This window comes from Phyllobates terribilis, unplaced genomic scaffold (assembly GCF_046119375.1).
Source record: "Phyllobates terribilis strain yellow unplaced genomic scaffold, ASM4611937v1 Scaffold_8__6_contigs__length_399053987, whole genome shotgun sequence".
Lineage (NCBI taxonomy): Eukaryota > Metazoa > Chordata > Amphibia > Anura > Dendrobatidae > Phyllobates > Phyllobates terribilis.
Genome location: NW_027362768.1, coordinates 345,121,415 through 345,142,671, shown reverse-complemented (window position 1 = coordinate 345,142,671; position 21,257 = coordinate 345,121,415). Strand labels below are relative to the sequence as shown.

Genomic DNA, 21,257 nt, shown 5'->3' with positions numbered 1-21,257 from the left:
CATTGAATTCAATTCTTTCTGATTTTAGAAACTGCATTAAAGAAGGGGTGCACCGGTCCTGGAGATACTGCAATACCAGGTCAATGCGTGGAGTGGACAGAGCAAGCTCTTTTTCCATCTCCCTGTTCTAAAAATCCATTTAATATATGGTCCCCAGATAGGGGACGTATCAGATATTAAACTGATAAGAACAGATACTACACTTGATCTTAGCCAAAAGGCCGAGAAGCGATAACCAGAATTGGTTTCCGACTACGGTGCCACCCAAGGATTCTGAAAAGTCCATTTGTGGAGATGGCCACCTGGACTCCCGTTAAGAAGACATGCTGTCAACCTCTAGATCCCTCACATGCCTGCACTTTTCGGCTTGCTGCTGCTGCAATCCACGCGTTTTAGATCTGCATAACTCCACCTCTTTTAGCACAGTACCTTCAACCCCCGGCTGTTCCCACCCGCCTCAACACCATTGGAAGGGAGGAGAACCAATTAAGGCGGGGGGGGGGTGGAACGAGCAGCTGTCTACCCTTAGCAGGAGGGTTGCTGATTAATTACCTCTCCTGCTGCTGCTGCTGCTGCTGGCTGTCCAGCAGCAGACTGAAGGTGGCTGCTGCTGTGCGCAGGTATATAAAGGCTCAGAGCCTATTATGACACGCGCAGCCAGCGTTCCATTGCCACATTCCGTCTACTGCAGGCGGGATACCTGGATGGCTGAATGTCACTGAGAAGCTCACAGAGACCGCCATAAGCAACAGTTTAAAAGAATGCCACAGACTAATCAACCAAACTTTTTGGGTTGGTTTCTCTTTTAGGCTATGTGCCCACGATGCAGAAATGAAGCAGAAAATTTCTGCAGCATTTCTGCATCTCCCTGGCAGAAAAAAACGCATGCAGATTGTGCATGCGTTTTTCCTGCAGAATACATGCGGATCCACATGAGGGTTCACATGCGTTTCCGCATGCAGATTGACAAGCACTTTCCAGGCGATAGCATCACTTGGAAAGTGCTTGACAACTAGGTCACACTGTATAATAATCCATGCAAACAGCATGGATTTATACAGTGTGAACCGTAAAAATTAAAACAAATAAAGCTATACTCACCCCCGAGGCCCCGGCGTGGCTGCAGCGCTGCTTCCTGGCTGGTTCCCGGCTGCCGGCATATCGCGAGACAGAGCGGTGAAGGGCCTGCGGTCACATGACTGTGACGTCACCGCAGGTCCTTCAGCGCTGCTGGCATTCAGAGAGAAGACGCCGGACAGGTGAGTATAAACTTTATTTGTTATTTTATTCTTTTTTTACAGGTACAATGGTACCCAGGTCTGGATGAGAGTCTCCTCTCCTCCAGAACTGGGTACCATCCGCACATAGAGACGCATAGAAGCCGCTTGTACAAATGTACAGTCGCGGTTTCTATGCGTCTCAATGCAAGTCAATGGCGGGAGTTCCGCTGCGCTTCCGCAAAATTAAATGACATGCTGCGGATTTTTGTACGTAGCATAAACGCTGCGGAAAAATCCGCAGCATGTGCATAGAACTTGCGGAATCCCATTGGGGACCATGGGGTGCGGATCTACATGCGTTTTTCAAGCGTTTACGCTGCGGAAATTCCGCAGCATATACGCTTGAAAAATGCTACGTGGGCACACAGCCTTATAGTCTGCAGGCATTAAATGAAAGAAGTCAGTGTTCCAGCAGAGGGAGACAACGTTTCAGAAAAGGCATTGTAGCAAACCAAAAAAGAAATTTTAAGCGCAGCAGAGTAACCAGCTCACATACCTGTTAGCTCAGGTGAGTTTAAAAGGCTGCTGTTGATAACAAGGGCATTTGCTAAATAGATGGTGTGTGTGCAACAATATACTGAAAGGTCAATTATATTGTGCAGCTTATCTCACCACCTGTAGTTATTTAGGTGAAAGCTCCAAAATGCTTGCCTAATATGTCTGTTTATCCAAAAGGAAGTATAGAGGGAGAGCTAGATAGATAGCATTGCATTACATTACATGGCAATGCAATGCACAGTTGCTGAAGTTGAACCAAAATGAGCTTGTCATCTGGCTTCTGCAACTTTTAACATGAAAAATCCAATGAGGAGAAGAAAAGCAAAGCCAAAGAGTCCATCCCAAAATCCGACAAACAAGCCAAATGAACAAAAAGCATTGAATTCAATTCTTTCTGATTTTAGAAACTGCATTAAAGAAGGGGTGCACCGGTCCTGGAGATACTGCAATACCAGGTCAATGCGTGGAGTGGACAGAGCAAGCTCTTTTTCCATCTCCCTGTTCTAAAAATCCATTTAATATATGGTCCCCAGATAGGGGACGTATCAGATATTAAACTGATAAGAACAGATTTTTTTTTTTTTTTATCGAAAGCCCGAATTCGTGTACAAAACCCGAGTGCGCTTAAAAAAGTGACAAGTGCCACAAAAAAAGTGCACTAGGATGCTGGTCTTCTTGAAACCCTCTCCAAAAGGAGAAGGGTCCCCCAAACCATTCCCCGTCCCTCCGAGCCAGAAGGCCACAGCGAGGAACAGGGACAAATAGCCACCTCCAGCCGGAGCCAGAGGCGACCCAATCTTACCCCCAGCACCTGTCCGAGTTCTCACCCGAGCAAGGCACTGGGAGCCAAAGACTGTGCTCCCCTCCCGGAAGAGGGGAGCCAACAACGCTCTCCTCCCGAAAGAGGAGAGCCAGGGGGGTTCAGGGGGGAGCGGAACCTGATGGCCACACACTCCCCCCCTAGACCTGCCAAGAGAGGAACCCGTAAGGGAACCGCATCCCGACAAAATCCTAGTAAGGACGTGGACACACGTGAAAAAGTGGACACACAGTGACAAAAAAAAATTAAATAAATAGTGAAGGTTTCACAGTATAATACTGCCCGGACCTTCGACCGGGAATTGAAAAATTCCCCATCCTAAGGCCAGAAGGCCCGGAATAAGGGTGTGTGTGAAGAAAGAAATATTGAAGTGCTAGTGCAAATGTGCCATAAACTCAAGTGGGGTTCCCAATCCCAGTGAGTTAAGGCACCCCAGGGTCACCAATCCTGGGGCACTTCACACTTCGGGCTTTCGATCTTCCCCGGCCCAATGGCATCGATCCTGGGGGGCCATGCTTTCCACCAGATGACTATATTAGCCACCTGGCGTACTAACAAGCGCCTAAACCCCAGTGTGCATAATGTATCAATCTACTAGGGCGGCCAACATCCAAAACCGCCTTTTCGAAAGATACTACACTTGATCTTAGCCAAAAGGCCGAGAAGCGATAACCAGAATTGGTTTCCGACTACGGTGCCACCCAAGGATTCTGAAAAGTCCATTTGTGGAGATGGCCACCTGGACTCCCGTTAAGAAGACATGCTGTCAACCTCTAGATCCCTCACATGCCTGCACTTTTCGGCTTGCTGCTGCTGCAATCCACGCGTTTTAGATCTGCATAACTCCACCTCTTTTAGCACAGTACCTTCAACCCCCGGCTGTTCCCACCCGCCTCAACACCATTGGAAGGGAGGAGAACCAATTAAGGCGGGGGGGGGGTGGAACGAGCAGCTGTCTACCCTTAGCAGGAGGGTTGCTGATTAATTACCTCTCCTGCTGCTGCTGCTGCTGCTGGCTGTCCAGCAGCAGACTGAAGGTGGCTGCTGCTGTGCGCAGGTATATAAAGGCTCAGAGCCTATTATGACACGCGCAGCCAGCGTTCCATTGCCACATTCCGTCTACTGCAGGCGGGATACCTGGATGGCTGAATGTCACTGAGAAGCTCACAGAGACCGCCATAAGCAACAGTTTAAAAGAATGCCACAGACTAATCAACCAAACTTTTTGGGTTGGTTTCTCTTTTATAGTCTGCAGGCATTAAATGAAAGAAGTCAGTGTTCCAGCAGAGGGAGACAACGTTTCAGAAAAGGCATTGTAGCAAACCAAAAAAGAAATTTTAAGCGCAGCAGAGTAACCAGCTCACATACCTGTTAGCTCAGGTGAGTTTAAAAGGCTGCTGTTGATAACAAGGGCATTTGCTAAATAGATGGTGTGTGTGCAACAATATACTGAAAGGTCAATTATATTGTGCAGCTTATCTCACCACCTGTAGTTATTTAGGTGAAAGCTCCAAAATGCTTGCCTAATATGTCTGTTTATCCAAAAGGAAGTATAGAGGGAGAGCTAGATAGATAGCATTGCATTACATTACATGGCAATGCAATGCACAGTTGCTGAAGTTGAACCAAAATGAGCTTGTCATCTGGCTTCTGCAACTTTTAACATGAAAAATCCAATGAGGAGAAGAAAAGCAAAGCCAAAGAGTCCATCCCAAAATCCGACAAACAAGCCAAATGAACAAAAAGCATTGAATTCAATTCTTTCTGATTTTAGAAACTGCATTAAAGAAGGGGTGCACCGGTCCTGGAGATACTGCAATACCAGGTCAATGCGTGGAGTGGACAGAGCAAGCTCTTTTTCCATCTCCCTGTTCTAAAAATCCATTTAATATATGGTCCCCAGATAGGGGACGTATCAGATATTAAACTGATAAGAACAGATACTACACTTGATCTTAGCCAAAAGGCCGAGAAGCGATAACCAGAATTGGTTTCCGACTACGGTGCCACCCAAGGATTCTGAAAAGTCCATTTGTGGAGATGGCCACCTGGACTCCCGTTAAGAAGACATGCTGTCAACCTCTAGATCCCTCACATGCCTGCACTTTTCGGCTTGCTGCTGCTGCAATCCACGCGTTTTAGATCTGCATAACTCCACCTCTTTTAGCACAGTACCCTCAACCCCCGGCTGTTCCCACCCGCCTCAACACCGTTGGAAGGGAGGAGAACCAATTAAGGCGGGGGGGGGGGGAACGAGCAGCTGTCTACCCTTAGCAGGAGGGTTGCTGATTAATTACCTCTCCTGCTGCTGCTGCTGCTGGCTGTCCAGCAGCAGACTGAAGGTGGCTGCTGCTGTGCGCAGGTATATAAAGGCTAAGAGCCTATTATGACACGCGCAGCCAGCGTTCCATTGCCACATTCCGTCTACTGCAGGCGGGATACCTGGATGGCTGAATGTCACTGAGAAGCTCACAGAGACCGCCATAAGCAACAGTTTAAAAGAATGCCACAGACTAATCAACCAAACTTTTTGGGTTGGTTTCTCTTTTATAGTCTGCAGGCATTAAATGAAAGAAGTCAGTGTTCCAGCAGAGGGAGACAACGTTTCAGAAAAGGCATTGTAGCAAACCAAAAAAGAAATTTTAAGCGCAGCAGAGTAACCAGCTCACATACCTGTTAGCTCAGGTGAGTTTAAAAGGCTGCTGTTGATAACAAGGGCATTTGCTAAATAGATGGTGTGTGTGCAACAATATACTGAAAGGTCAATTATATTGTGCAGCTTATCTCACCACCTGTAGTTATTTAGGTGAAAGCTCCAAAATGCTTGCCTAATATGTCTGTTTATCCAAAAGGAAGTATAGAGGGAGAGCTAGATAGATAGCATTGCATTACATTACATGGCAATGCAATGCACAGTTGCTGAAGTTGAACCAAAATGAGCTTGTCATCTGGCTTCTGCAACTTTTAACGTGAAAAATCCAATGAGGAGAAGAAAAGAAAAGCCAAAGAGTCCATCCCAAAATCCGACAAACAAGCCAAATGAACAAAAAGCATTGAATTCAATTCTTTCTGATTTTAGAAACTGCATTAAAGAAGGGGTGCACCGGTCCTGGAGATACTGCAATACCAGGTCAATGCGTGGAGTGGACAGAGCAAGCTCTTTTTCCATCTCCCTGTTCTAAAAATCCATTTAATATATGGTCCCCAGATAGGGGACGTATCAGATATTAAACTGATAAGAACAGATACTACACTTTATCTTAGCCAAAAGGCCGAGAAGCGATAACCAGAATTGGTTTCCGACTACGGTGCCACCCAAGGATTCTGAAAAGTCCATTTGTGGAGATGGCCACCTGGACTCCCGTTAAGAAGACATGCTGTCAACCTCTAGATCCCTCACATGCCTGCACTTTTCGGCTTGCTGCTGCTGCAATCCACGCGTTTTAGATCTGCATAACTCCACCTCTTTTAGCACAGTACCCTCAACCCCCGGCTGTTCCCACCCGCCTCAACACCGTTGGAAGGGAGGAGAACCAATTAAGGCGGGGGGGGGGGGTGGAACGAGCAGCTGTCTACCCTTAGCAGGAGGGTTGCTGATTAATTACCTCTCCTGCTGCTGCTGCTGCTGCTGGCTGTCCAGCAGCAGACTGAAGGTGGCTGCTGCTGTGCGCAGGTATATAAAGGCTCAGAGCCTATTATGACACGCGCAGCCAGCGTTCCATTGCCACATTCCGTCTACTGCAGGCGGGATACCTGGATGGCTGAATGTCACTGAGAAGCTCACAGAGACCGCCATAAGCAACAGTTTAAAAGAATGCCACAGACTAATCAACCAAACTTTTTGGGTTGGTTTCTCTTTTATAGTCTGCAGGCATTAAATGAAAGAAGTCAGTGTTCCAGCAGAGGGAGACAACGTTTCAGAAAAGGCATTGTAGCAAACCAAAAAAGAAATTTTAAGCGCAGCAGAGTAACCAGCTCACATACCTGTTAGCTCAGGTGAGTTTAAAAGGCTGCTGTTGATAACAAGGGCATTTGCTAAATAGATGGTGTGTGTGCAACAATATACTGAAAGGTCAATTATATTGTGCAGCTTATCTCACCACCTGTAGTTATTTAGGTGAAAGCTCCAAAATGCTTGCCTAATATGTCTGTTTATCCAAAAGGAAGTATAGAGGGAGAGCTAGATAGATAGCATTGCATTACATTACATGGCAATGCAATGCACAGTTGCTGAAGTTGAACCAAAATGAGCTTGTCATCTGGCTTCTGCAACTTTTAACATGAAAAATCCAATGAGGAGAAGAAAAGCAAAGCCAAAGAGTCCATCCCAAAATCCGACAAACAAGCCAAATGAACAAAAAGCATTGAATTCAATTCTTTCTGATTTTAGAAACTGCATTAAAGAAGGGGTGCACCGGTCCTGGAGATACTGCAATACCAGGTCAATGCGTGGAGTGGACAGAGCAAGCTCTTTTTCCATCTCCCTGTTCTAAAAATCCATTTAATATATGGTCCCCAGATAGGGGACGTATCAGATATTAAACTGATAAGAACAGATACTACACTTGATCTTAGCCAAAAGGCCGAGAAGCGATAACCAGAATTGTTTTCCGACTACGGTGCCACCCAAGGATTCTGAAAAGTCCATTTGTGGAGATGGCCACCTGGACTCCCGTTAAGAAGACATGCTGTCAACCTCTAGATCCCTCACATGCCTGCACTTTTCGGCTTGCTGCTGCTGCAATCCACGCGTTTTAGATCTGCATAACTCCACCTCTTTTAGCACAGTACCCTCAACCCCCGGCTGTTCCCACCCGCCTCAACACCGTTGGAAGGGAGGAGAACCAATTAAGGCGGGGGGGGGGGTGGAACGAGCAGCTGTCTACCCTTAGCAGGAGGGTTGCTGATTAATTACCTCTCCTGCTGCTGCTGCTGCTGCTGGCTGTCCAGCAGCAGACTGAAGGTGGCTGCTGCTGTGCGCAGGTATATAAAGGCTCAGAGCCTATTATGACACGCGCAGCCAGCGTTCCATTGCCACATTCCGTCTACTGCAGGCGGGATACCTGGATGGCTGAATGTCACTGAGAAGCTCACAGAGACCGCCATAAGCAACAGTTTAAAAGAATGCCACAGACTAATCAACCAAACTTTTTGGGTTGGTTTCTCTTTTATAGTCTGCAGGCATTAAATGAAAGAAGTCAGTGTTCCAGCAGAGGGAGACAACGTTTCAGAAAAGGCATTGTAGCAAACCAAAAAAGAAATTTTAAGCGCAGCAGAGTAACCAGCTCACATACCTGTTAGCTCAGGTGAGTTTAAAAGGCTGCTGTTGATAACAAGGGCATTTGCTAAATAGATGGTGTGTGTGCAACAATATACTGAAAGGTCAATTATATTGTGCAGCTTATCTCACCACCTGTAGTTATTTAGGTGAAAGCTCCAAAATGCTTGCCTAATATGTCTGTTTATCCAAAAGGAAGTATAGAGGGAGAGCTAGATAGATAGCATTGCATTACATTACATGGCAATGCAATGCACAGTTGCTGAAGTTGAACCAAAATGAGCTTGTCATCTGGCTTCTGCAACTTTTAACATGAAAAATCCAATGAGGAGAAGAAAAGCAAAGCCAAAGAGTCCATCCCAAAATCCGACAAACAAGCCAAATGAACAAAAAGCATTGAATTCAATTCTTTCTGATTTTAGAAACTGCATTAAAGAAGGGATGCACCGGTCCTGGAGATACTGCAATACCAGGTCAATGCGTGAAGTGGACAGAGCAAGCTCTTTTTCCATCTCCCTGTTCTAAAAATCCATTTAATATATGGTCCCCAGATAGGGGACGTATCAGATATTAAACTGATAAGAACAGATACTACACTTGATCTTAGCCAAAAGGCCGAGAAGCGATAACCAGAATTGGTTTCCGACTACGGTGCCACCCAAGGATTCTGAAAAGTCCATTTGTGGAGATGGCCACCTGGACTCCCGTTAAGAAGACATGCTGTCAACCTCTAGATCCCTCACATGCCTGCACTTTTCGGCTTGCTGCTGCTGCAATCCACGCGTTTTAGATCTGCATAACTCCACCTCTTTTAGCACAGTACCCTCAACCCCCGGCTGTTCCCACCCGCCTCAACACCGTTGGAAGGGAGGAGAACCAATTAAGGCGGGGGGGGGGTGGAACGAGCAGCTGTCTACCCTTAGCAGGAGGGTTGCTGATTAATTACCTCTCCTGCTGCTGCTGCTGCTGGCTGTCCAGCAGCAGACTGAAGGTGGCTGCTGCTGTGCGCAGGTATATAAAGGCTCAGAGCCTATTATGACACGCGCAGCCAGCGTTCCATTGCCACATTCCGTCTACTGCAGGCGGGATACCTGGATGGCTGAATGTCACTGAGAAGCTCACAGAGACCGCCATAAGCAACAGTTTAAAAGAATGCCACAGACTAATCAACCAAACTTTTTGGGTTGGTTTCTCTTTTATAGTCTGCAGGCATTAAATGAAAGAAGTCAGTGTTCCAGCAGAGGGAGACAACGTTTCAGAAAAGGCATTGTAGCAAACCAAAAAAGAAATTTTAAGCGCAAGAAGAGTAACCAGCTCACATACCTGTTAGCTCAGGTGAGTTTAAAAGGCTGCTGTTGATAACAAGGGCATTTGCTAAATAGATGGTGTGTGTGCAACAATATACTGAAAGGTCAATTATATTGTGCAGCTTATCTCACCACCTGTAGTTATTTAGGTGAAAGCTCCAAAATGCTTGCCTAATATGTCTGTTTATCCAAAAGGAAGTATAGAGGGAGAGCTAGATAGATAGCATTGCATTACATTACATGGCAATGCAATGCACAGTTGCTGAAGTTGAACCAAAATGAGCTTGTCATCTGGCTTCTGCAACTTTTAACATGAAAAATCCAATGAGGAGAAGAAAAGCAAAGCCAAAGAGTCCATCCCAAAATCCGACAAACAAGCCAAATGAACAAAAAGCATTGAATTCAATTCTTTCTGATTTTAGAAACTGCATTAAAGAAGGGGTGCACCGGTCCTGGAGATACTGCAATACCAGGTCAATGCGTGGAGTGGACAGAGCAAGCTCTTTTTCCATCTCCCTGTTCTAAAAATCCATTTAATATATGGTCCCCAGATAGGGGACGTATCAGATATTAAACTGATAAGAACAGATACTACACTTGATCTTAGCCAAAAGGCCGAGAAGCGATAACCAGAATTGGTTTCCGACTACGGTGCCACCCAAGGATTCTGAAAAGTCCATTTGTGGAGATGGCCACCTGGACTCCCGTTAAGAAGACATGCTGTCAACCTCTAGATCCCTCACATGCCTGCACTTTTCGGCTTGCTGCTGCTGCAATCCACGCGTTTTAGATCTGCATAACTCCACCTCTTTTAGCACAGTACCCTCAACCCCCGGCTGTTCCCACCCGCCTCAACACCGTTGGAAGGGAGGAGAACCAATTAAGGCGGGGGGGGGGGGGTGGAACGAGCAGCTGTCTACCCTTAGCAGGAGGGTTGCTGATTAATTACCTCTCCTGCTGCTGCTGCTGCTGCTGGCTGTCCAGCAGCAGACTGAAGGTGGCTGCTGCTGTGCGCAGGTATATAAAGGCTCAGAGCCTATTATGACACGCGCAGCCAGCGTTCCATTGCCACATTCCGTCTACTGCAGGCGGGATACCTGGATGGCTGAATGTCACTGAGAAGCTCACAGAGACCGCCATAAGCAACAGTTTAAAAGAATGCCACAGACTAATCAACCAAACTTTTTGGGTTGGTTTCTCTTTTATAGTCTGCAGGCATTAAATGAAAGAAGTCAGTGTTCCAGCAGAGGGAGACAACGTTTCAGAAAAGGCATTGTAGCAAACCAAAAAAGAAATTTTAAGCGCAGCAGAGTAACCAGCTCACATACCTGTTAGCTCAGGTGAGTTTAAAAGGCTGCTGTTGATAACAAGGGCATTTGCTAAATAGATGGTGTGTGTGCAACAATATACTGAAAGGTCAATTATATTGTGCAGCTTATCTCACCACCTGTAGTTATTTAGGTGAAAGCTCCAAAATGCTTGCCTAATATGTCTGTTTATCCAAAAGGAAGTATAGAGGGAGAGCTAGATAGATAGCATTGCATTACATTACATGGCAATGCAATGCACAGTTGCTGAGATTGAACCAAAATGAGCTTGTCATCTGGCTTCTGCAACTTTTAACATGAAAAATCCAATGAGGAGAAGAAAAGCAAAGCCAAAGAGTCCATCCCAAAATCCGACAAACAAGCCAAATGAACAAAAAGCATTGAATTCAATTCTTTCTGATTTTAGAAACTGCATTAAAGAAGGGGTGCACCGGTCCTGGAGATACTGCAATACCAGGTCAATGCGTGGAGTGGACAGAGCAAGCTCTTTTTCCATCTCCCTGTTCTAAAAATCCATTTAATATATGGTCCCCAGATAGGGGACGTATCAGATATTAAACTGATAAGAACAGATACTACACTTGATCTTAGCCAAAAGGCCGAGAAGCGATAACCAGAATTGGTTTCCGACTACGGTGCCACCCAAGGATTCTGAAAAGTCCATTTGTGGAGATGGCCACCTGGACTCCCGTTAAGAAGACATGCTGTCAACCTCTAGATCCCTCACATGCCTGCACTTTTCGGCTTGCTGCTGCTGCAATCCACGCGTTTTAGATCTGCATAACTCCACCTCTTTTAGCACAGTACCCTCAACCCCCGGCTGTTCCCACCCGCCTCAACACCGTTGGAAGGGAAGAGAACCAATTAAGGCGGGGAGGGGGGTGGAACGAGCAGCTGTCTACCCTTAGCAGGAGGGTTGCTGATTAATTACCTCTCCTGCTGCTGCTGCTGCTGCTGCTGGCTGTCCAGCAGCAGACTGAAGGTGGCTGCTGCTGTGCGCAGGTATATAAAGGCTCAGAGCCTATTATGACACGCGCAGCCAGCGTTCCATTGCCACATTCCGTCTACTGCAGGCGGGATACCTGGATGGCTGAATGTCACTGAGAAGCTCACAGAGACCGCCATAAGCAACAGTTTAAAAGAATGCCACAGACTAATCAACCAAACTTTTTGGGTTGGTTTCTCTTTTATAGTCTGCAGGCATTAAATGAAAGAAGTCAGTGTTCCAGCAGAGGGAGACAACGTTTCAGAAAAGGCATTGTAGCAAACCAAAAAAGAAATTTTAAGCGCAGCAGAGTAACCAGCTCACATACCTGTTAGCTCAGGTGAGTTTAAAAGGCTGCTGTTGATAACAAGGGCATTTGCTAAATAGATGGTGTGTGTGCAACAATATACTGAAAGGTCAATTATATTGTGCAGCTTATCTCACCACCTGTAGTTATTTAGGTGAAAGCTCCAAAATGCTTGCCTAATATGTCTGTTTATCCAAAAGGAAGTATAGAGGGAGAGCTAGATAGATAGCATTGCATTACATTACATGGCAATGCAATGCACAGTTGCTGAGATTGAACCAAAATGAGCTTGTCATCTGGCTTCTGCAACTTTTAACATGAAAAATCCAATGAGGAGAAGAAAAGCAAAGCCAAAGAGTCCATCCCAAAATCCGACAAACAAGCCAAATGAACAAAAAGCATTGAATTCAATTCTTTCTGATTTTAGAAACTGCATTAAAGAAGGGGTGCACCGGTCCTGGAGATACTGCAATACCAGGTCAATGCGTGGAGTGGACAGAGCAAGCTCTTTTTCCATCTCCCTGTTCTAAAAATCCATTTAATATATGGTCCCCAGATAGGGGACATATCAGATATTAAACTGATAAGAACAGATACTACACTTGATCTTAGCCAAAAGGCCGAGAAGCGATAACCAGAATTGGTTTCCGACTACGGTGCCACCCAAGGATTCTGAAAAGTCCATTTGTGGAGATGGCCACCTGGACTCCCGTTAAGAAGACATGCTGTCAACCTCTAGATCCCTCACATGCCTGCACTTTTCGGCTTGCTGCTGCTGCAATCCACGCGTTTTAGATCTGCATAACTCCACCTCTTTTAGCACAGTACCCTCAACCCCCGGCTGTTCCCACCCGCCTCAACACCGTTGGAAGGGAGGAGAACCAATTAAGGCGGGGAGGGGGGTGGAACGAGCAGCTGTCTACCCTTAGCAGGAGGGTTGCTGATTAATTACCTCTCCTGCTGCTGCTGCTGCTGCTGGCTGTCCAGCAGCAGACTGAAGGTGGCTGCTGCTGTGCGCAGGTATATAAAGGCTCAGAGCCTATTATGACACGCGCAGCCAGCGTTCCATTGCCACATTCCGTCTACTGCAGGCGGGATACCTGGATGGCTGAATGTCACTGAGAAGCTCACAGAGACCGCCATAAGCAACAGTTTAAAAGAATGCCACAGACTAATCAACCAAACTTTTTGGGTTGGTTTCTCTTTTATAGTCTGCAGGCATTAAATGAAAGAAGTCAGTGTTCCAGCAGAGGGAGACAACGTTTCAGAAAAGGCATTGTAGCAAACCAAAAAAGAAATTTTAAGCGCAGCAGAGTAACCAGCTCACATACCTGTTAGCTCAGGTGAGTTTAAAAGGCTGCTGTTGATAACAAGGGCATTTGCTAAATAGATGGTGTGTGTGCAACAATATACTGAAAGGTCAATTATATTGTGCAGCTTATCTCACCACCTGTAGTTATTTAGGTGAAAGCTCCAAAATGCTTGCCTAATATGTCTGTTTATCCAAAAGGAAGTATAGAGGGAGAGCTAGATAGATAGCATTGCATTACATTACATGGCAATGCAATGCACAGTTGCTGAAGTTGAACCAAAATGAGCTTGTCATCTGGCTTCTGCAACTTTTAACATGAAAAATCCAATGAGGAGAAGAAAAGCAAAGCCAAAGAGTCCATCCCAAAATCCGACAAACAAGCCAAATGAACAAAAAGCATTGAATTCAATTCTTTCTGATTTTAGAAACTGCATTAAAGAAGGGGTGCACCGGTCCTGGAGATACTGCAATACCAGGTCAATGCGTGGAGTGGACAGAGCAAGCTCTTTTTCCATCTCCCTGTTCTAAAAATCCATTTAATATATGGTCCCCAGATAGGGGACGTATCAGATATTAAACTGATAAGAACAGATACTACACTTGATCTTAGCCAAAAGGCCGAGAAGCGATAACCAGAATTGGTTTCCGACTACGGTGCCACCCAAGGATTCTGAAAAGTCCATTTGTGGAGATGGCCACCTGGACTCCCGTTAAGAAGACATGCTGTCAACCTCTAGATCCCTCACATGCCTGCACTTTTCGGCTTGCTGCTGCTGCAATCCACGCGTTTTAGATCTGCATAACTCCACCTCTTTTAGCACAGTACCCTCAACCCCCGGCTGTTCCCACCCGCCTCAACACCGTTGGAAGGGAGGAGAACCAATTAAGGCGGGGGGGGGGTGGAACGAGCAGCTGTCTACCCTTAGCAGGAGGGTTGCTGATTAATTACCTCTCCTGCTGCTGCTGCTGCTGCTGGCTGTCCAGCAGCAGACTGAAGGTGGCTGCTGCTGTGCGCAGGTATATAAAGGCTCAGAGCCTATTATGACACGCGCAGCCAGCGTTCCATTGCCACATTCCGTCTACTGCAGGCGGGATACCTGGATGGCTGAATGTCACTGAGAAGCTCACAGAGACCGCCATAAGCAACAGTTTAAAAGAATGCCACAGACTAATCAACCAAACTTTTTGGGTTGGTTTCTCTTTTATAGTCTGCAGGCATTAAATGAAAGAAGTCAGTGTTCCAGCAGAGGGAGACAACGTTTCAGAAAAGGCATTGTAGCAAACCAAAAAAGAAATTTTAAGCGCAGCAGAGTAACCAGCTCACATACCTGTTAGCTCAGGTGAGTTTAAAAGGCTGCTGTTGATAACAAGGGCATTTGCTAAATAGATGGTGTGTGTGCAACAATATACTGAAAGGTCAATTATATTGTGCAGCTTATCTCACCACCTGTAGTTATTTAGGTGAAAGCTCCAAAATGCTTGCCTAATATGTCTGTTTATCCAAAAGGAAGTATAGAGGGAGAGCTAGATAGATAGCATTGCATTACATTACATGGCAATGCAATGCACAGTTGCTGAAGTTGAACCAAAATGAGCTTGTCATCTGGCTTCTGCAACTTTTAACATGAAAAATCCAATGAGGAGAAGAAAAGCAAAGCCAAAGAGTCCATCCCAAAATCCGACAAACAAGCCAAATGAACAAAAAGCATTGAATTCAATTCTTTCTGATTTTAGAAACTGCATTAAAGAAGGGGTGCACCGGTCCTGGAGATACTGCAATACCAGGTCAATGCGTGGAGTGGACAGAGCAAGCTCTTTTTCCATCTCCCTGTTCTAAAAATCCATTTAATATATGGTCCCCAGATAGGGGACGTATCAGATATTAAACTGATAAGAACAGATACTACACTTGATCTTAGCCAAAAGGCCGAGAAGCGATAACCAGAATTGGTTTCCGACTACGGTGCCACCCAAGGATTCTGAAAAGTCCATTTGTGGAGATGGCCACCTGGACTCCCGTTAAGAAGACATGCTGTCAACCTCTAGATCCCTCACATGCCTGCACTTTTCGGCTTGCTGCTGCTGCAATCCACGCGTTTTAGATCTGCATAACTCCACCTCTTTTAGCACAGTACCCTCAACCCCCGGCTGTTCCCACCCGCCTCAACACCGTTGGAAGGGAGGAGAACCAATTAAGGCGGGGGGGGGGTGGAACGAGCAGCTGTCTACCCTTAGCAGGAGGGTTGCTGATTAATTACCTCTCCTGCTGCTGCTGCTGGCTGTCCAGCAGCAGACTGAAGGTGGCTGCTGCTGTGCGCAGGTATATAAAGGCTCAGAGCCTATTATGACACGCGCAGCCAGCGTTCCATTGCCACATTCCGTCTACTGCAGGCGGGATACCTGGATGGCTGAATGTCACTGAGAAGCTCACAGAGACCGCCATAAGCAACAGTTTAAAAGAATGCCACAGACTAATCAACCAAACTTTTTGGGTTGGTTTCTCTTTTACAGTCTGCAGGCATTAAATGAAAGAAGTCAGTGTTCCAGCAGAGGGAGACAATGTTTCAGAAAAGGCATTGTAGCAAACCAAAAAAGAAATTTTAAGCGCAGCAGAGTAACTAGCTCACATACCTGTTAGCTCAGGTGAGTTTAAAAGGCTGCTGTTGATAACAAGGGCATTTGCTAAATAGATGGTGTGTGTGCAACAATATACTGAAAGGTCAATTATATTGTGCAGCTTATCTCACCACCTGTAGTTATTTAGGTGAAAGCTCCAAAATGCTTGCCTAATATGTCTGTTTATCCAAAAGGAAGTATAGAGGGAGAGCTAGATAGATAGCATTGCATTACATTACATGGCAATGCAATGCACAGTTGCTGAGATTGAACCAAAATGAGCTTGTCATCTGGCTTCTGCAACTTTTAACATGAAAAATCCAATGAGGAGAAGAAAAGCAAAGCCAAAGAGTCCATCCCAAAATCCGACAAACAAGCCAAATGAACAAAAAGCATTGAATTCAATTCTTTCTGATTTTAGAAACTGCATTAAAGAAGGGGTGCACCGGTCCTGGAGATACTGCAATACCAGGTCAATGCGTGGAGTGGACAGAGCAAGCTCTTTTTCCATCTCCCTGTTCTAAAAATCCATTTAATATATGGTCCCCAGATAGGGGACGTATCAGATATTAAACTGATAAGAACAGATACTACACTTGATCTTAGCCAAAAGGCCGAGAAGCGATAACCAGAATTGGTTTCCGACTACGGTGCCACCCAAGGATTCTGAAAAGTCCATTTGTGGAGATGGCCACCTGGACTCCCGTTAAGAAGACATGCTGTCAACCTCTAGATCCCTCACATGCCTGCACTTTTCGGCTTGCTGCTGCTGCAATCCACGCGTTTTAGATCTGCATAACTCCACCTCTTTTAGCACAGTACCCTCAACCCCCGGCTGTTCCCACCCGCCTCAACACCGTTGGAAGGGAGGAGAACCAATTAAGGCGGGGGGGGGGGTGGAACGAGCAGCTGTCTACCCTTAGCAGGAGGGTTGCTGATTAATTACCTCTCCTGCTGCTGCTGCTGCTGCTGCTGGCTGTCCAGCAGCAGACTGAAGGTGGCTGCTGCTGTGCGCAGGTATATAAAGGCTCAGAGCCTATTATGACACGCGCAGCCAGCGTTCCATTGCCACATTCCGTCTACTGCAGGCGGGATACCTGGATGGCTGAATGTCACTGAGAAGCTCACAGAGACCGCCATAAGCAACAGTTTAAAAGAATGCCACAGACTAATCAACCAAACTTTTTGGGTTGGTTTCTCTTTTATAGTCTGCAGGCATTAAATGAAAGAAGTCAGTGTTCCAGCAGAGGGAGACAACGTTTCAGAAAAGGCATTGTAGCAAACCAAAAAAGAAATTTTAAGCGCAGCAGAGTAACCAGCTCACATACCTGTTAGCTCAGGTGAGTTTAAAAGGCTGCTGTTGATAACAAGGGCATTTGCTAAATAGATGGTGTGTGTGCAACAATATACTGAAAGGTCAATTATATTGTGCAGCTTATCTCACCACCTGTAGTTATTTAGGTGAAAGCTCCAAAATGCTTGCCTAATATGTCTGTTTATCCAAAAGGAAGTATAGAGGGAGAGCTAGATAGATAGCATTGCATTACATTACATGGCAATGCAATGCACAGTTGCTGAGATTGAACCAAAATGAGCTTGTCATCTGGCTTCTGCAACTTTTAACATGAAAAATCCAATGAGGAGAAGAAAAGCAAAGCCAAAGAGTCCATCCCAAAATCCGACAAACAAGCCAAATGAACAAAAAGCATTGAATTCAATTCTTTCTGATTTTAGAAACTGCATTAAAGAAGGGGTGCACCGGTCCTGGAGATACTGCAATACCAGGTCAATGCGTGGAGTGGACAGAGCAAGCTCTTTTTCCATCTCCCTGTTCTAAAAATCCATTTAATATATGGTCCCCAGATAGGGGACGTATCAGATATTAAACTGATAAGAACAGATACTACACTTGATCTTAGCCAAAAGGCCGAGAAGCGATAACCAGAATTGGTTTCCGACTACGGTGCCACCCAAGGATTCTGAAAAGTCCATTTGTGGAGATGGCCACCTGGACTCCCGTTAAGAAGACATGCTGTCAACCTCTAGATCCCTCACATGCCTGCACTTTTCGGCTTGCTGCTGCTGCAATCCACGCGTTTTAGATCTGCATAACTCCACCTCTTTTAGCACAGTACCCTCAACCCCCGGCTGTTCCCACCCACCTCAACACCGTTGGAAGGGAAGAGAACCAATTAAGGCGGGGAGGGGGGTGGAACGAGCAGCTGTCTACCCTTAGCAGGAGGGTTGCTGATTAATTACCTCTCCTGCTGCTGCTGCTGCTGCTGCTGGCTGTCCAGCAGCAGACTGAAGGTGGCTGCTGCTGTGCGCAGGTATATAAAGGCTCAGAGCCTATTATGACACGCGCAGCCAGCGTTCCATTGCCACATTCCGTCTACTGCAGGCGGGATACCTGGATGGCTGAATGTCACTGAGAAGCTCACAGAGACCGCCATAAGCAACAGTTTAAAAGAATGCCACAGACTAATCAACCAAACTTTTTGGGTTGGTTTCTCTTTTATAGTCTGCAGGCATTAAATGAAAGAAGTCAGTGTTCCAGCAGAGGGAGACAACGTTTCAGAAAAGGCATTGTAGCAAACCAAAAAAGAAATTTTAAGCGCAGCAGAGTAACCAGCTCACATACCTGTTAGCTCAGGTGAGTTTAAAAGGCTGCTGTTGATAACAAGGGCATTTGCTAAATAGATGGTGTGTGTGCAACAATATACTGAAAGGTCAATTATATTGTGCAGCTTATCTCACCACCTGTAGTTATTTAGGTGAAAGCTCCAAAATGCTTGCCTAATATGTCTGTTTATCCAAAAGGAAGTATAGAGGGAGAGCTAGATAGATAGCATTGCATTACATTACATGGCAATGCAATGCACAGTTGCTGAGATTGAACCAAAATGAGCTTGTCATCTGGCTTCTGCAACTTTTAACATGAAAAATCCAATGAGGAGAAGAAAAGCAAAGCCAAAGAGTCCATCCCAAAATCCGACAAACAAGCCAAATGAACAAAAAGCATTGAATTCAATTCTTTCTGATTTTAGAAACTGCATTAAAGAAGGGGTGCACCGGTCCTGGAGATACTGCAATACCAGGTCAATGCGTGGAGTGGACAGAGCAAGCTCTTTTTCCATCTCCCTGTTCTAAAAATCCATTTAATATATGGTCCCCAGATAGGGGACATATCAGATATTAAACTGATAAGAACAGATACTACACTTGATCTTAGCCAAAAGGCCGAGAAGCGATAACCAGAATTGGTTTCCGACTACGGTGCCACCCAAGGATTCTGAAAAGTCCATTTGTGGAGATGGCCACCTGGACTCCCGTTAAGAAGACATGCTGTCAACCTCTAGATCCCTCACATGCCTGCACTTTTCGGCTTGCTGCTGCTGCAATCCACGCGTTTTAGATATGCATAACTCCACCTCTTTTAGCACAGTACCCTCAACCCCCGGCTGTTCCCACCCGCCTCAACACCGTTGGAAGGGAGGAGAACCAATTAAGGCGGGGAGGGGGGTGGAACGAGCAGCTGTCTACCCTTAGCAGGAGGGTTGCTGATTAATTACCTCTCCTGCTGCTGCTGCTGCTGCTGGCTGTCCAGCAGCAGACTGAAGGTGGCTGCTGCTGTGCGCAGGTATATAAAGGCTCAGAGCCTATTATGACACGCGCAGCCAGCGTTCCATTGCCACATTCCGTCTACTGCAGGCGGGATACCTGGATGGCTGAATGTCACTGAGAAGCTCACAGAGACCGCCATAAGCAACAGTTTAAAAGAATGCCACAGACTAATCAACCAAACTTTTTGGGTTGGTTTCTCTTTTATAGTCTGCAGGCATTAAATGAAAGAAGTCAGTGTTCCAGCAGAGGGAGACAACGTTTCAGAAAAGGCATTGTAGCAAACCAAAAAAGAAATTTTAAGCGCAGCAGAGTAACCAGCTCACATACCTGTTAGCTCAGGTGAGTTTAAAAGGCTGCTGTTGATAACAAGGGCATTTGCTAAATAGATGGTGTGTGTGCAACAATATACTGAAAGGTCAATTATATTGTGCAGCTTATCTCACCACCTGTAGTTATTTAGGTGAAAGCTCCAAAATGCTTGCCTAATATGTCTGTTTATCCAAAAGGAAGTATAGAGGGAGAGCTAGATAGATAGCATTGCATTACATTACATGGCAATGCAATGCACAGTTGCTGAAGTTGAACCAAAATGAGCTTGTCATCTGGCTTCTGCAACTTTTAACATGAAAAATCCAATGAGGAGAAGAAAAGCAAAGCCAAAGAGTCCATCCCAAAATCCGACAAACAAGCCAAATGAACAAAAAGCATTGAATTCAATTCTTTCTGATTTTAGAAACTGCATTAAAGAAGGGGTGCACCGGTCCTGGAGATACTGCAATACCAGGTCAATGCGTGGAGTGGACAGAGCAAGCTCTTTTTCCATCTCCCTGTTCTAAAAATCCATTTAATATATGGTCCCCAGATAGGGGACGTATCAGATATTAAACTGATAAGAACAGATACTACACTTGATCTTAGCCAAAAGGCCGAGAAGCGATAACCAGAATTGGTTTCCGACTACGGTGCCACCCAAGGATTCTGAAAAGTCCATTTGTGGAGATGGCCACCTGGACTCCCGTTAAGAAGACATGCTGTCAACCTCTAGATCCCTCACATGCCTGCACTTTTCGGCTTGCTGCTGCTGCAATCCACGCGTTTTAGATCTGCATAACTCCACCTCTTTTAGCACAGTACCCTCAACCCCCGGCTGTTCCCACCCGCCTCAACACCGTTGGAAGGGAGGAGAACCAATTAAGGCGGGGGGGGGGTGGAACGAGCAGCTGTCTACCCTTAGCAGGAGGGTTGCTGATTAATTACCTCTCCTGCTGCTGCTGCTGCTGCTGGCTGTCCAGCAGCAGACTGAAGGTGGCTGCTGCTGTGCGCAGGTATATAAAGGCTCAGAGCCTATTATGACACGCGCAGCCAGCGTTCCATTGCCACATTCCGTCTACTGCAGGCGGGATACCTGGATGGCTGAATGTCACTGAGAAGCTCACAGAGACCGCCATAAGCAACAGTTTAAAAGAATGCCACAGACTAATCAACCAAACTTTTTGGGTTGGTTTCTCTTTTATAGTCTGCAGGCATTAAATGAAAGAAGTCAGTGTTCCAGCAGAGGGAGACAACGTTTCAGAAAAGGCATTGTAGCAAACCAAAAAAGAAATTTTAAGCGCAGCAGAGTAACCAGCTCACATACCTGTTAGCTCAGGTGAGTTTAAAAGGCTGCTGTTGATAACAAGGGCATTTGCTAAATAGATGGTGTGTGTGCAACAATATACTGAAAGGTCAATTATATTGTGCAGCTTATCTCACCACCTGTAGTTATTTAGGTGAAAGCTCCAAAATGCTTGCCTAATATGTCTGTTTATCCAAAAGGAAGTATAGAGGGAGAGCTAGATAGATAGCATTGCATTACATTACATGGCAATGCAATGCACAGTTGCTGAAGTTGAACCAAAATGA

The 21,257-nt window shown here is 45.8% G+C and overlaps 15 non-coding genes and 1 pseudogene across 15 annotated transcripts; all 16 read right to left on the bottom strand.

The window, feature by feature from the left end:
* Positions 1-42: 42 nt before the first annotated feature.
* On the bottom strand, positions 43-233 carry LOC141158071 (U2 spliceosomal RNA). Its single transcript, XR_012248109.1, has one exon. It is a non-coding gene; the product is annotated as a U2 spliceosomal RNA (small nuclear RNA).
* A 1,963-nt stretch (positions 234-2,196) lies between these two features.
* LOC141160199 (U2 spliceosomal RNA) lies at positions 2,197-2,383 on the bottom strand. The gene has a single exon (XR_012250156.1). It is a non-coding gene; the product is annotated as a U2 spliceosomal RNA (small nuclear RNA).
* A 793-nt stretch (positions 2,384-3,176) lies between these two features.
* Positions 3,177-3,268, bottom strand: LOC141160422 (U2 spliceosomal RNA; annotated as a pseudogene).
* Positions 3,269-4,386: 1,118 nt separating this feature from the next.
* Positions 4,387-4,577, bottom strand: LOC141158059 (U2 spliceosomal RNA). Its single transcript, XR_012248097.1, has one exon. It is a non-coding gene; the product is annotated as a U2 spliceosomal RNA (small nuclear RNA).
* Positions 4,578-5,691: 1,114 nt separating this feature from the next.
* LOC141159916 (U2 spliceosomal RNA) lies at positions 5,692-5,882 on the bottom strand. The gene has a single exon (XR_012249909.1). It is a non-coding gene; the product is annotated as a U2 spliceosomal RNA (small nuclear RNA).
* A 1,120-nt stretch (positions 5,883-7,002) lies between these two features.
* Positions 7,003-7,193, bottom strand: LOC141158048 (U2 spliceosomal RNA). Its single transcript, XR_012248086.1, has one exon. It is a non-coding gene; the product is annotated as a U2 spliceosomal RNA (small nuclear RNA).
* Positions 7,194-8,312: 1,119 nt separating this feature from the next.
* On the bottom strand, positions 8,313-8,503 carry LOC141159730 (U2 spliceosomal RNA). Its single transcript, XR_012249730.1, has one exon. It is a non-coding gene; the product is annotated as a U2 spliceosomal RNA (small nuclear RNA).
* Positions 8,504-9,619: 1,116 nt separating this feature from the next.
* On the bottom strand, positions 9,620-9,810 carry LOC141158037 (U2 spliceosomal RNA). The gene has a single exon (XR_012248075.1). It is a non-coding gene; the product is annotated as a U2 spliceosomal RNA (small nuclear RNA).
* Positions 9,811-10,931: 1,121 nt separating this feature from the next.
* Positions 10,932-11,122, bottom strand: LOC141158026 (U2 spliceosomal RNA). Its single transcript, XR_012248064.1, has one exon. It is a non-coding gene; the product is annotated as a U2 spliceosomal RNA (small nuclear RNA).
* A 1,122-nt stretch (positions 11,123-12,244) lies between these two features.
* LOC141160622 (U2 spliceosomal RNA) lies at positions 12,245-12,435 on the bottom strand. The gene has a single exon (XR_012250375.1). It is a non-coding gene; the product is annotated as a U2 spliceosomal RNA (small nuclear RNA).
* Positions 12,436-13,554: 1,119 nt separating this feature from the next.
* LOC141158015 (U2 spliceosomal RNA) lies at positions 13,555-13,745 on the bottom strand. The gene has a single exon (XR_012248053.1). It is a non-coding gene; the product is annotated as a U2 spliceosomal RNA (small nuclear RNA).
* A 1,118-nt stretch (positions 13,746-14,863) lies between these two features.
* LOC141158004 (U2 spliceosomal RNA) lies at positions 14,864-15,054 on the bottom strand. The gene has a single exon (XR_012248042.1). It is a non-coding gene; the product is annotated as a U2 spliceosomal RNA (small nuclear RNA).
* A 1,112-nt stretch (positions 15,055-16,166) lies between these two features.
* On the bottom strand, positions 16,167-16,357 carry LOC141157993 (U2 spliceosomal RNA). Its single transcript, XR_012248031.1, has one exon. It is a non-coding gene; the product is annotated as a U2 spliceosomal RNA (small nuclear RNA).
* Positions 16,358-17,479: 1,122 nt separating this feature from the next.
* On the bottom strand, positions 17,480-17,670 carry LOC141157982 (U2 spliceosomal RNA). The gene has a single exon (XR_012248020.1). It is a non-coding gene; the product is annotated as a U2 spliceosomal RNA (small nuclear RNA).
* A 1,122-nt stretch (positions 17,671-18,792) lies between these two features.
* Positions 18,793-18,983, bottom strand: LOC141160611 (U2 spliceosomal RNA). The gene has a single exon (XR_012250364.1). It is a non-coding gene; the product is annotated as a U2 spliceosomal RNA (small nuclear RNA).
* A 1,119-nt stretch (positions 18,984-20,102) lies between these two features.
* On the bottom strand, positions 20,103-20,293 carry LOC141157971 (U2 spliceosomal RNA). The gene has a single exon (XR_012248009.1). It is a non-coding gene; the product is annotated as a U2 spliceosomal RNA (small nuclear RNA).
* Between the last annotated feature and the right edge of the window lie 964 nt (positions 20,294-21,257).